Here is a 12035-nt window from a genome sequence, read left to right as displayed (position 1 = left end):
GAAGGTCCTAAATGTGACCAGGCCTTTCTCTTAGTTGAGAAGTCACATCCTTCTCTTACTCTCCAACTCATAGGCTAAAACCCCAGTGAAAACATAAGATAGAGGAGATGAGTTCAAAGCTCTCTTCCATCTGGGGGTTTCAGAATCTCTTGTGTCCAGTTATAGGTGAGCCACCAAGATGAGGAGAATTTGAGGAAGAGCATTTTTTATCACCCTTACTGAAGCAATTTGACTTTTCAAGAGTGAGATGAAAGTGGATCATTGTAATAGTTTCTGAAAAATCACCACTGAGCTCTACATTCATCACTCAGGGCTGCAGAAAGGTGGAGTACACAGAAAGAAAGTGTGTGTGGGGGGGAATTAGTAAGCTATCAAAGTTTTACAGTGGCATGTACCACAAGCAGTACAGGAACTGTAACTATGTTTGGTGAAATATTATCACCAAAGCAGCCTTCAGTAAGTGGTTAGGTCCAGAGGGGACTGACTGCCTGTCAGCAGGCCAGATACCAGCGTGCTCAGGGAGAGGGTTTCTCCTCCAGGACCATATGTGAGACCACCTGATCTTGGCAGGGCATAACATAGACCCAGACTCCAGGTGCTCTTCCCTCCCACCCACTTTCCTTCACCTCATCCCTTCAGGTCATTCAGACGTATTCACAGCCTTACTCCCACTCACTTCTATTTTTGATTTGTTTATTTCTATATCCTTATTTTTATATTTATTTCTTTTTTTTTTTTTTTTTTTTTTGCTCTAATGTGAGAAGAAAACAGGTTTCCTCAACAACTGCTGGTAGTCCTCTGATCAGCTTGAACTGGGATGCCAAAATGCATTACTTACAATAGTGGGAAGATCAAAAAAACACCCCAAAATATGGACTATTTATTCTAAGGCTGTCATTCAGCTTTCTAAAGATTGCTAAAATCTAGCTGGAACACAACAAAACCTGGTTTTCAGACAAGATTGTCCTTATTTCCAGCTTCTTACTATACTATTAGTTCATCCTTTCCTATGGCTTCACATCACCTGTGTCCAGGTCTGCCAGAGACTGTCAAATCCCAGTAAGCAAGAGGACAAAATTAATGACACTGGTTTTAGTCTGATTTTATATTCAGCTCAGGACCAGCTTCCTTTGTTTTGGCAAGAAAGGGGGTGGGGGTGGTGTATATTTATGTATGTTTATGTATGTTTAACTTGTGGTGGTTTCATTGGTGGTGGGGATTGCAAATGTGCTTGTTCATTCCTCATGGTTTCACTCTACAGGACAAATACAGTCAATTGAGAAGGAAGGAGCCTTGCCAAAGACAGTAGCAATGGCTTTGTTCTAAGTAAATATAATGCAATATGCTTTGGCTAACAGCTGCAGCTTTGGAAAGAAGCAATTCACCTTCTCCAAAAAATAACCACGAGAAGCTGAATAACTGTTTGAGAAGCTAGTTTATGCACAGAAAGATTCAAAGGCCTGCAGTGCTAGCTAATATAATCAAACAGCTATGAAAAATCATGGCCAGCTGAGCTGGTGAGTCCCAGGAGGGTGAAGAAAAAAGGGAGAGAAATAAAAATTCCTAAGGATGGTTCTCTGTGTGGATTGAATATATGCTCTTTTATTCTGAGAAAGATAAAATGGAATGAAAGTGTGAGAGACCAACAGCTTTAGGTATTAAAATATTTAAAGAAATAGTCATTATGACATTAGTCCAGGACATATTATTTCATCTAACAGAGGTTAACACATTTCATAGATATAGGGCCAGAAAAGGCCATTAGGATCACCTAGTTTACATTTAATATAATTCAGGTTCAGTAATAGATGCAGAGACCTGATCTGCCAGGCAGACAGCAAAGTGTAAGGTCGTTCCCAAAGCCCTTAAGAGAAAGGGGAGAGCCAGACACAATCTGTCAACCAATTCTCTAACAGAGGCGAGTGAACTTTGTCTGGAGACATGATGTTGGCTTATGATGAGGTCCAGCTACTTCGCTGAAGTAACAAGGTCTGTTCTGCAAGACTGTCCCAACCCCGCTGTGGTGTGGACCAGAAGGGTCACCTTCCCTCACATCCAACAGCCATGCTTTGCTGTGGGTGCACAGCACCTTGCCAAATCTCAGCTTTCCTCTTGTAGCATGCAGGAGTCTCCTGTCCTCTCTCCCACTCAGCTACAGGTGGCTTTTGCTGAGTTACTGCAGAGAAAAGCCCACAGCTGCCTTGGGCTGGCCGCTGTCATTGTTCCATGTAAAGCATGCGATCTTCTCCCCATCCACCTCTCCAGCCAGCTGTGGGGGACTGGAGAGCAGCTGGGCTGGCTCTTCTCACAGCTCTTTCAAGCAGCCACATGACAGCCAAGTGTGATAGCGCTGGTGGGTGGTCTGGCTGCAACCTGTGGCTTCTCGCAAGGAGCATGGAGCAAGTTAAGTGCTTCAAAAGGTGGGTGTGTAGGAAGCTGCCTCAGATGCTACCGACTGCAGAGATGGATAGATAGGTTGTAAGCTCTTCTCTCCCCTGCGCTCCAGCACTTTGCCTGGGACTGAAGAGACATACTGGGTATTTTTATTTCCACACCAAACTTAAGATGTTCACCACAGGCTTAGACAGAGGAGTGTGAACATCTTTCGAATTTACTTTTTGGGTTGTTTATATGTTTTCTAAACCTGTCCCTGTTTTGGAAGAAAAGAAAAAGACTTTTTAAAAAGTAGTGGCTTGGAAATTCGCCCTAGTTTATAAGTGGAAAAAATAAATACAATAATAATAAGAATCACTTTTATTTTCACCACAAAAGATGATTCACCGTTTCCACACACATACCCCACTGAAACACTGCACTTACTGTAAAGGCTTCTCTTTTTCCAAGAGTGACAAGGGGTTTCTTTAAAAAGCTTTTGTTTGGTGCTGGCATACTGGGCTGCAAAACCTGGGCCCAGCCTCGAGCTGCAGCTACTGCTGGTGTCTGTTATCCTTTTTCTCCTTTGGCCTTGGGGCAACACAGAAAGAGCAAAGGAGACAGTAAGGCCCCTTCTGAGCCTTATGTGTTTGCAGCTCACCCCTGAAAGAGAGCTCAAGTGACTTTGTTCTCCAGCTTCATTTGTATGCTTGGAGCCAGTCCTGCTATGGATCTAAAAACCAATCATTCCTATTGATTTCATTATGAATTTGCCATGTGGAACAGCAGTCAGAAGAAAAGGTTGCCTTGTAGCTATAAGCAGAAAAAAGCAATACTCCCACCAAAATAACAACAGTAAAAAGGGAACCCAGAACTTTCCTTTGCATTAGATAAACATCTTGGCATGTTAAAAATCACCCTTGAGCACCTCCCACTGAAGATTAAATGAAAGCCTCAGTTTTGTTACTGAAGATGAAAATGTTATTTTTTGTGGGCATTCTTGATGTTACAATATATCTCATTTCAAATCATAACAGATGAGTGTTCTCCAAATTGTTGGTTCAAATGAGATAATACTTCATCATACTTCCCTGTCCAACACAAATCTACATGACTAGCACAATATAAATACAATCACTGGCTGGTATAAAAGCTTCAAATACTATTTTAAATCCTGCAAGTATAGATGGTGCTCAAATTGACAGAGCAATGCTCTGTCAGTTCCCACTGTCAATCTCATTAGGGAAGTAAACGGCTCTATTTTATTTTATCCTGTTCTATATATGATGCACTAAAAAAGGACTTAAAAATTCTAGTAAATGGAAATATATGGTACAATGAACAGTTAAAAATGTCAATTGAATTAGCTGTTGTGTGATATCTTTTCAGCATACCATGTGAACATAGATGCTGCCTGTGGTTTAGAGAGGTTTGTGCATACAAGGAATGTGAAGTGGAACAAATGAGATTTGAATTTTTTTTTTTTAATGGCATTACATTGCAGATAGTTTTTTCTTTTTTTAATTAGCTCCTATTTCCACACCTTTGGCAACTGAATAACTCAGAGAATCTTGTCTTCCATCGTTGCTGTTGCAGTGGCTTCTTTTACAGAGAAGTAGCTCTCACAAATGGCAGGCAGCTTATTTATCACTTGGTTTAGAAATGCTCCAACAATTAAACAATTAAAGTCACACGGAGTGTGCTATGGTCTGCTCAGGGTCTTAAACCCAAATCAGCTGCCAGATGCGTGATGACAAATCTATCCCAAGCCCTAACTGATGCCAGGACTGCTAAAAGTTTGCTTCCCTTTCCATGAGATTTCCTACATGCTCCACCAACTGGAAAAGTCTGAAGAAGTCAGCTTGGTGGAGCAGGGCTCAGAAAGCAGGTTTCTCACCAGTCCCTCAGCTCATCTAAGGGAGACTGGAGAGACTCAGTGCCAATGCAGCACTTCATCAACCTGTTGTTGCCTCCTGGCCTAACGTTACACCCTTAGCAATAAAACACAAGCTGGATATAAAATAGGCACGAAGCCCATCACTCTCAGGACTTCAAAGCAACAGGCGATATTTTATGTCAAAATAAACAAACAAATACATGTAGACATAAGTGATGTTTATGCAGGAAGGGAACAGTCCCACCAGCTCTATTGCTAGACAGCACAGCTTTGCACAAGTTCTTTGTTGAAAAACTTCAGGGACAAGGTGTCATATAAGGATTCCCTCAGGCTCCAAGCCTCCCTCTTGCTTCACAATGTGTGGGCAGGATACAGCTGTTCAGCTCCACTGCATGGTCTTCTCATCCAAACTGTTCACATATCATTACATCCCTCAAGGCACTATGGAAATTCACATCCTAACACAGTTTCAAATGCCTATTTATTTCACAGCCCAGTGCAAATATTACATTTACTTCAGAATCCACTGTTTCAAATGATACTGCAGTGCCTCAATTAAGTCTGTGGAATTTCTTTTGTACCTAAAAAGGACAAGGAATTTCTTATCCTTTGCAGAACAACCAAAAATAAGTATTTATTAAAAAAAAAAAAGAAAAAAATCAGTGACATGTTCCCCCCTCCCTGTTCTTTCAAGGCACATCCAAACTTCAGGAAAGTTGTGAATTACATAAAAGGTCATTCTGGGGGCTTAGCCCAGCTCAGCAGAAAGGGCTATTTTAGGTTAAATATTACTCTATAGCCTGCTCACTTGCTCCAGCTGAGTACTCCCCATTCGCAGGAGAAACAAAAAGGTTTTCTGCTGCTGTACATCATACAAATGCAACATGATATGAAATGTTTATAGATGGAGTTGAGAAATTCCTAACTCAATCTTTCAGCACTGACATTAGTTTGAAAAAGTGGCCCTTATGTTTTCAGCATCCATTTCAAGGCTGGGAAGCAAGAACAGAATAATGAGCTCAGATCAGCTCAGGGGATCTGGGAAACCTCTTTCCAACATCAGCCCTGACTGACCAGGATCCTTGTGTGGTCCTGGGGAGCCATACAAGGCCATGTCTACAAATGAAGGGGCTCACACACTCTCCCACTGAATACAGATCCTGGCCTCACCACCACACTGCATCAGGGAGAGTTTGCAGTAAAAGACATTGTTTACTGTCACGTGCAATCTCTCCATCTCTTTTGCTCATGTCCCTCAACTCTGCACTTCAGAAATGTTCATATCTGTCCTTCAGCTCAGTTGTAGAAGAAAAAGGCATTTGCCAGGTTATGCAATAGGAAGTATGGTAAAAACTGTGATTACAAACCCAAGCTGTGTGAAATGGTCAACAGAGAGCCCTGGAACAGGCAGCCTGTATTAAGCTCCAGATTTAATTCAAGCCATGAGAAAAGGCAAAAAAAAAAAAGAAAGAGGATAACTGACATTTGGCAGCATCTGCCTTTTCAGGTGCTGCCAAAATATTAGGCTTTCTCATTTGTTTTCCTCTTTAATTTTTTTTTTTTTTTTTTTTTTTTTGAAGGGGAGGAATTAAATCCTACAGTTGCAATTGATCTAACATGCCAAAGGTCCTTCCTGATAATTGATGATTTTCTTGATCTCCTTTTTTTGACATGCCATGTCCTCAGATGCCCATTGTCCCTCTAAATCTCTCTGTATCCCCTAAATCTTGATTAGATCTTGTAGGTTCTGTTTCTGTATTGCTTTCACTGCTGTAGGCTTTGTTTGCACTCCAGGTCTGTCTTTCCACCAGGATCCAGCTGTAGTTCAAAGATGCTCTTCTGTTCTTTGCCATCGGCTGCTCACCTAAACTACCCTTTGACAACAGTTGTGGCTGCTGTCCCAGTCCTCTGTGAACTGCTGTTCACCTCAGCATTCATCAAGAGGTACTAATAGCAAAAAGTCAGCATGAAACATATAATTCTGGATTAAACCTAAGGAAAGAACTTGGGCTTCAGGATATAAAGCAGATTCAAGCATTTGGCTCAGGAATGGAGCAGAAAATCTAATTTATGATTTTACACTATGTCAAGACATTATGGAAGAAGGACCTAACCCAGACCTGAGGTTTGGATATCTCTGTGATTTAAATTCTTAAATCATCCTCCTGTTTAAATGCCCACATCACACATTAAAGGGCACAGGAAACAGCAGGAATATTTCACACTATTGACTGCCTCATGGTTAAGCCATGGCACAGGAGGACAAGCCAGAGGAAACCTAAGTCCAGCACCTAAGGCTGGGGCAACCAGTTAGAAGAGGGGGAGCCAACATTCCAGCTGCTGCTCTTTAAAGTTTCTAGAGACTAAGGCCAAGACAGAAGTCTTCACTCTCCTACATGACCTCACTTGCCCACAGTTGCACTTGGTCTTTCAATCTCAAAATCAGAGTTTTTGCTTGCTCTTCAGGTAGCCCTGTAAGCTGTTTCCTACCTGGCTGCAAAGTTTCCTAGCATCAGTATGTTATGCAAAAGATGGTTTTGAACTGTCAGCTCTCTGTAGCAGTGGTAGGTGTGTTTTGAGCATGTTTAGTTGAACTAAGACCCTCAGGGAAGGGATTTTGAAACAGAGAAGCCTATATTTTTGTAAATCAACCAAGCATAGGTAGGAGATAAACACCCTTCTCTTGGCCAAGATAGCAGTACTCCTACCTTGAAGTATAGCAGAACCAACTTATTAAAGACTCTTAAAGAACATTTACACTCTTTTAGGGGAAGGCCAATGGCATCCTGGGGTGTATTAGAAGGGAGGTGGTCAGTAGATCAAGAGAGGTTCTCCTTCCCCTCCACTCTGCCCTGGTGAGACCACATCTGGAATATTGTGTCCAGTTCTGGTCCCCTCAGTTCAAGAAGGACAGGGACCTGCTGGAGAGAGTCCAGTGCAGGGCGACAAAGATGATTAAGGGAGTGGAGCATTTCCCTTATGAGGAAAGGCTGAGGGAGCTGGGTCTCTTTAGTTTGGAAAAGAGGAGACTGAGGGGTGACCTCATTAACATTTATAAATATAAAGGGTGAGTGTCACGAGGATGGAGCCAGGCTCTTCTCGGTGACAACCAATGATAGGACAAGGGGTAGTGGGCTCAAACTGGAACACAAGAGGTTCCACTTAAACTTGAGAAGAAACTTCTTCTCAGTGAGGGTGACGGAACACTGGAACAGGCTGCCCAGGGAGGTTGTGGAGTCTCCTTCTCTGGAGACATTCAAAACCTGCCTGGACACATTCCTGTGTAACCTCATCTAGGTGTTCCTGCTCCGGCAGGGGGATTGGACTAGATGATCTTTTGAGGTCCCTTCCAATTCCTAATATTCTGTGATTCTGTGATCTCAGGTTCTGATCTGCTTAGGTAGAGATCTGCTTGGTATTTCAGTGAGGATCTGCTTGGTTTTCAGTGAGGATCTAGAAAAGGTCTTCTTCCAGACTACACAGAACATCAGACATGGTAAACACTTGTGAGGAGGGAGGAAAAGGATTTCTAGGCAGACATCTCCATGGGAAGACTGAGTAAAAGGTGGTACATAATGAGGAGAATACTGCTTAAAGCAAACCAAACTAGACATTTGCCACAAAACTCGCCTGCCCTGCTGCAAGTTACCAGCCACTTACTGACATTCTAAGATAGGGTTTGATATATGTTTTTCTTCTGTAACCCCCAGCAAGGAAAGCAGTTTGTCTGCTGGCTGAGAGCCCCTTTGGAAATGCTGGCAGCTTCCCTTTTGACTTCTTTTCCCCAGTGTACCTTGCCCTGTGTTTTTTGGCAGCAGAAGTGATGACTTCAAAGCAAGCAGTGGGAATGAACTTTAAAAAGGTGGGCACTCAGTAGCAGCCACATTAGCAGCTGACTATTTGTGAGAATTTGTTAAAAGAGAGTGGCCTCAGTATCAAGGAATACATTACCAGGTACTGGGTACTTACAATGCAGAAAGAGCAGCAGCCTGCTCTTTATCAGCTGCCATGCTGGTGAGTAGCTTTGGCAGAGTGGCAGACCAAATCAGGAGTCTTGGGAACAAAAAAGGCAGATTTCTTTCTGCATTGTTTAGATCCTGCATTTGCAGACTGTCTTGCTAGAGACAGAAAGAGGGAGATTATGGTTGTGATAATTTACATAGCAATGCCAGGTTTAGCGAAGCTGGATTCCAATTCACCTGTGAGAGGGCATTTGGATAGCAAGTACAGTGCCATCTGTTAATGGAAGCACACACGGCATAGAGAGGCAATGAATTGTACAGTAGTGACATACTTTGGAGAGGATGGCACAGGAGTATCACAGTGCAGACTTTTAACAGCTCTGGGTCTTCTAGGCACACCCAGCTTTCCTAAACCCATTCAGTATAGCTTCTAACACAATTATCACAGACACATTTTCAAGCCAACGTTATGTCAGAAGCACTCAGTATATGGAGCTCTTTGGAAAATTGGCTCCTACTTTTTGGCAGTAATTGAAAGCTGAGCTCTTAGGAAAATGGGAGCTCTAAATGCTTGGATGACATTTCTCAACTTTGCTCACAAATAGGAGAACCTGCCACAAAGGCAATGACATCAGCCATCTTTTAAGGATATCACCATCAGACAGACTATTGTTACATTTGCTCTTCTATTTTGTCTTTATGAGAACTATAAGGCAAAGTCTGCAAAAGCAGAGTGACAGACCACTCCAGCATTCAGATTCAAATATTCTCTGTTTTAATAGACAGCTGTATCTAAACAGAAACAACACTGATGTGCATATAAGTAACAGTATGTGTAGTGCACGTCTGTTCCTTTAAATGAAAGGAAGCACCAGGCAGTTATCTCCATCATCATCTATTATGTGACATAGGATGAACAATTACATACTGTGCAATAAGCTAAGTGAGGTTTTGATTGCTGCTGCATTTATAGATGGTTTATCCTAACCTTTCATAGCCTTAAAAACAAGTAAGTGAAGCAAAACGAAGTTTATCAGCTCCTTTCAGAAACTAGCCATGTGAGCATAACTAAATCCCAGGCTTTACTAAAGCCTGGACTCCTGAGCTGGTGAGGAACTGTGTCACTTCCCATGTCAGATGGTGCTGGACAAACAATGTCTTTTCTTTTTGACCAAATTAGCAAAAAGAGTATAGGGCTTATAGCTAAGGGCAAATCATCACCTTAACTAAATTACACTGAGTTTGCAGCTTTCATTGTCTGCATACTTCATTCATTAAGACAATAACAACTGTTGTGATAACTTGAATGAAGAATACTTATTCTAAGAAATGTGGTGTATCTAAGAATATTTATATAGAAATTATGCTTGATAAATGTCATCTAAAAAAAGAGAGCTCTGGCTTACAGAGATACCAATCCTATGGAAAGATTTTCTTATGCAAAGAGATCTAATTAAGTCCATGTATATGCTAGTTACAGAACTATGAACAAAACCTGAAGTCTCAACTTTTCTTCCTCTCATTATACCATCATGGCTTTTTGGAGAGGTGAGTGAGGTGAATGAGATATGAGAGATGGTATTTAATACAGTTTTCACATTAACATTTTTCTTCTGGTCCCCTGAAGATCCAAAGCTATCACCAGGACCCTAGTGAAGAACTTGCTCCATTCCAGAAAACTTGGAATAAGAGTTGCCTCTCCCTCAAGAGTCCTTTGCAAGCCACTGATGTCTGGGCTTTCATGCCTCTTGCAATCATAGAATCATAGAATCATAGAATAGTTAGGGTTGGAAAGGACCTTAAGATCATCTAGTTCCAACCCCCCTGCCATGGGCAATCAAGTGGTTCCTTTCAACCCTAATGCATTCAGGACGCAATCATTTGAAGTAAAAGACTTGAAGAATCACTATCAAGAAGCTAACTCTAATTATAATATTTTTTCACTATAGCCATGTTTGTAAACAGATGAATGTAAAGCTGCCCTGTTTCAGCTTATTTCAGACATGAAGGAAACAAGATACTGTCTTAGGTTGTCTCTTGTTAATTTTTCTTTTTCCAAACAGGAAGGCACTTCCGCAAAGCCTGCCTGCAGCAAGCCCTGTCTACCTGTGGTCTACTTCAGAAGAGTGTCTTTTCAAGGCCTCTTGAAGGCTGCCTCATTCCAGGCTTGGTGACAAAATTGCCTACAGCAATACTTAGCCATTTTATTTGCCACCCTCAGCTACAAAGGGAAAGGAGCAGACACGCCTCAGAATAAACTCACCACAGACATTCAGAGAAGTTAATTGTTGTGATCCAACCCAGAAAAGAGAGAGAAAACGCACATATCCGATGAGTTTCCAGGCATCACTCCTTGCAGCTGTGCAGCTGTCCTTCACACATGAAAGAACCAGGTCTAGCTACCAAACATCCCTTTCAGCTTTTCTTTCTGTACAGCTACATTCAGGTTTCTCCAAACCACAGCTCTGCACACCATTACAGCTGCATCAGCAGTTGTAACCCAACCTGGCTCCATGGATTTCAAACGCCTTTTCCACCCACTGGAGAATCTGTCTGCAAGTTGAAAGTACTTCCCTCTCCTTCTTCCCTGCCTGCAGTGCAAACACACACGTATGCGTCCACATATATGGTAAATGGAATGAGTCCAGAAAGTTTTTCTCAGCTCTGGCAGCATTATTATTACTTTTCTTTCAAACTAACTTGCAAAGAAAACTCTGAAAGCTTTCCAATGCAAATGTTCCTGGGGCAAGAGGGATGAATGTAAACAATGGCTAGAGCTTGATTCTGCAAGAACTTTTAATGTGGAGTCCTAATTAAAAAAAGGGCTCCTCCTTCTCTTCTTTCCCTCCTACAGCTAATGTGTACTGTATACACTTGTGCATCACTGTCAGAAACAACTCATGTCTGTCACATCACTGAGTATGTAGCAGCTTCTGCAAGGAAATAGAAATGTGCTGGTCTGGCATTTTTGATAATGACTTTCCCCTATCAAGTCAGAGAAAGATAGCCATTTTCCCTAGTTCATGTGGTTTACTGAGGAACAGGTAAGACATGCCAGAGAAGCATCTGCTGTTTGGCTGTGTGCATGTGAAAACTGCTGAGAAAACCAGAAAGAAAGGATCTTATCTTGTGGTAATTAAGGCAAGGGGAAAAAAAGTGGTGAGACGAAGAAGGTGAAAACTTTGGTTCCTGTTTCACAGTTTCTCTGGGCCTTGAAGTTAAATTAAAAAGTTTCTGGTATCAGAATCGTACAACGGCAGCATCTCAGATCAGACAACATCATTACAATGAGAATGATCACAAAATAGGATGCTGGGAAAAGGGGTTTAAAAATAACAAAGGCTTTTGCTTTAACTTGCTAAAGAAAAGGTAATCATCAGAGTGGGATTTGATGTAGTCAGCTCAGATAGACCTTTACTCTAGAAAATTGTGCAGCTTTCCACTAGAGAAAGTGCAGTTGGGCTGTGTGAGGTGAACATGCCACAAAGAATTCAGGAAAAGACCATGAAGTTTGGCCACTCCATCATCTACAGCAAATTCAGAACACCTCTGAGCATTTAGTGAGTTCTGCAGGACTCCCTAGTAACTATCCAGGTACAAGCAGATACAGGGCCATTTTCTGAGTTTATAGAGCTCAAGGAGCCAGGATGATCCCATTCTGACACATGTACAATGTTTAACAGATGGAATCTCTCAGTGTATTTGCAATACAAACCACCATAAGACTATTAATGAGGTACTATCTTTTAAATTAATCTCTCCAGCATAAAGTTAGCAGTGGTGGGCTATTAATATGTTTCAGA

The sequence above is a fragment of the Psittacula echo genome (assembly GCF_963264785.1).
Source record: "Psittacula echo genome assembly, chromosome: 5".
Lineage (NCBI taxonomy): Eukaryota > Metazoa > Chordata > Aves > Psittaciformes > Psittacidae > Psittacula > Psittacula echo.
The sequence above is the reverse complement of the archived record's forward strand: the minus strand, read 5'-3'. Positions refer to the sequence as shown.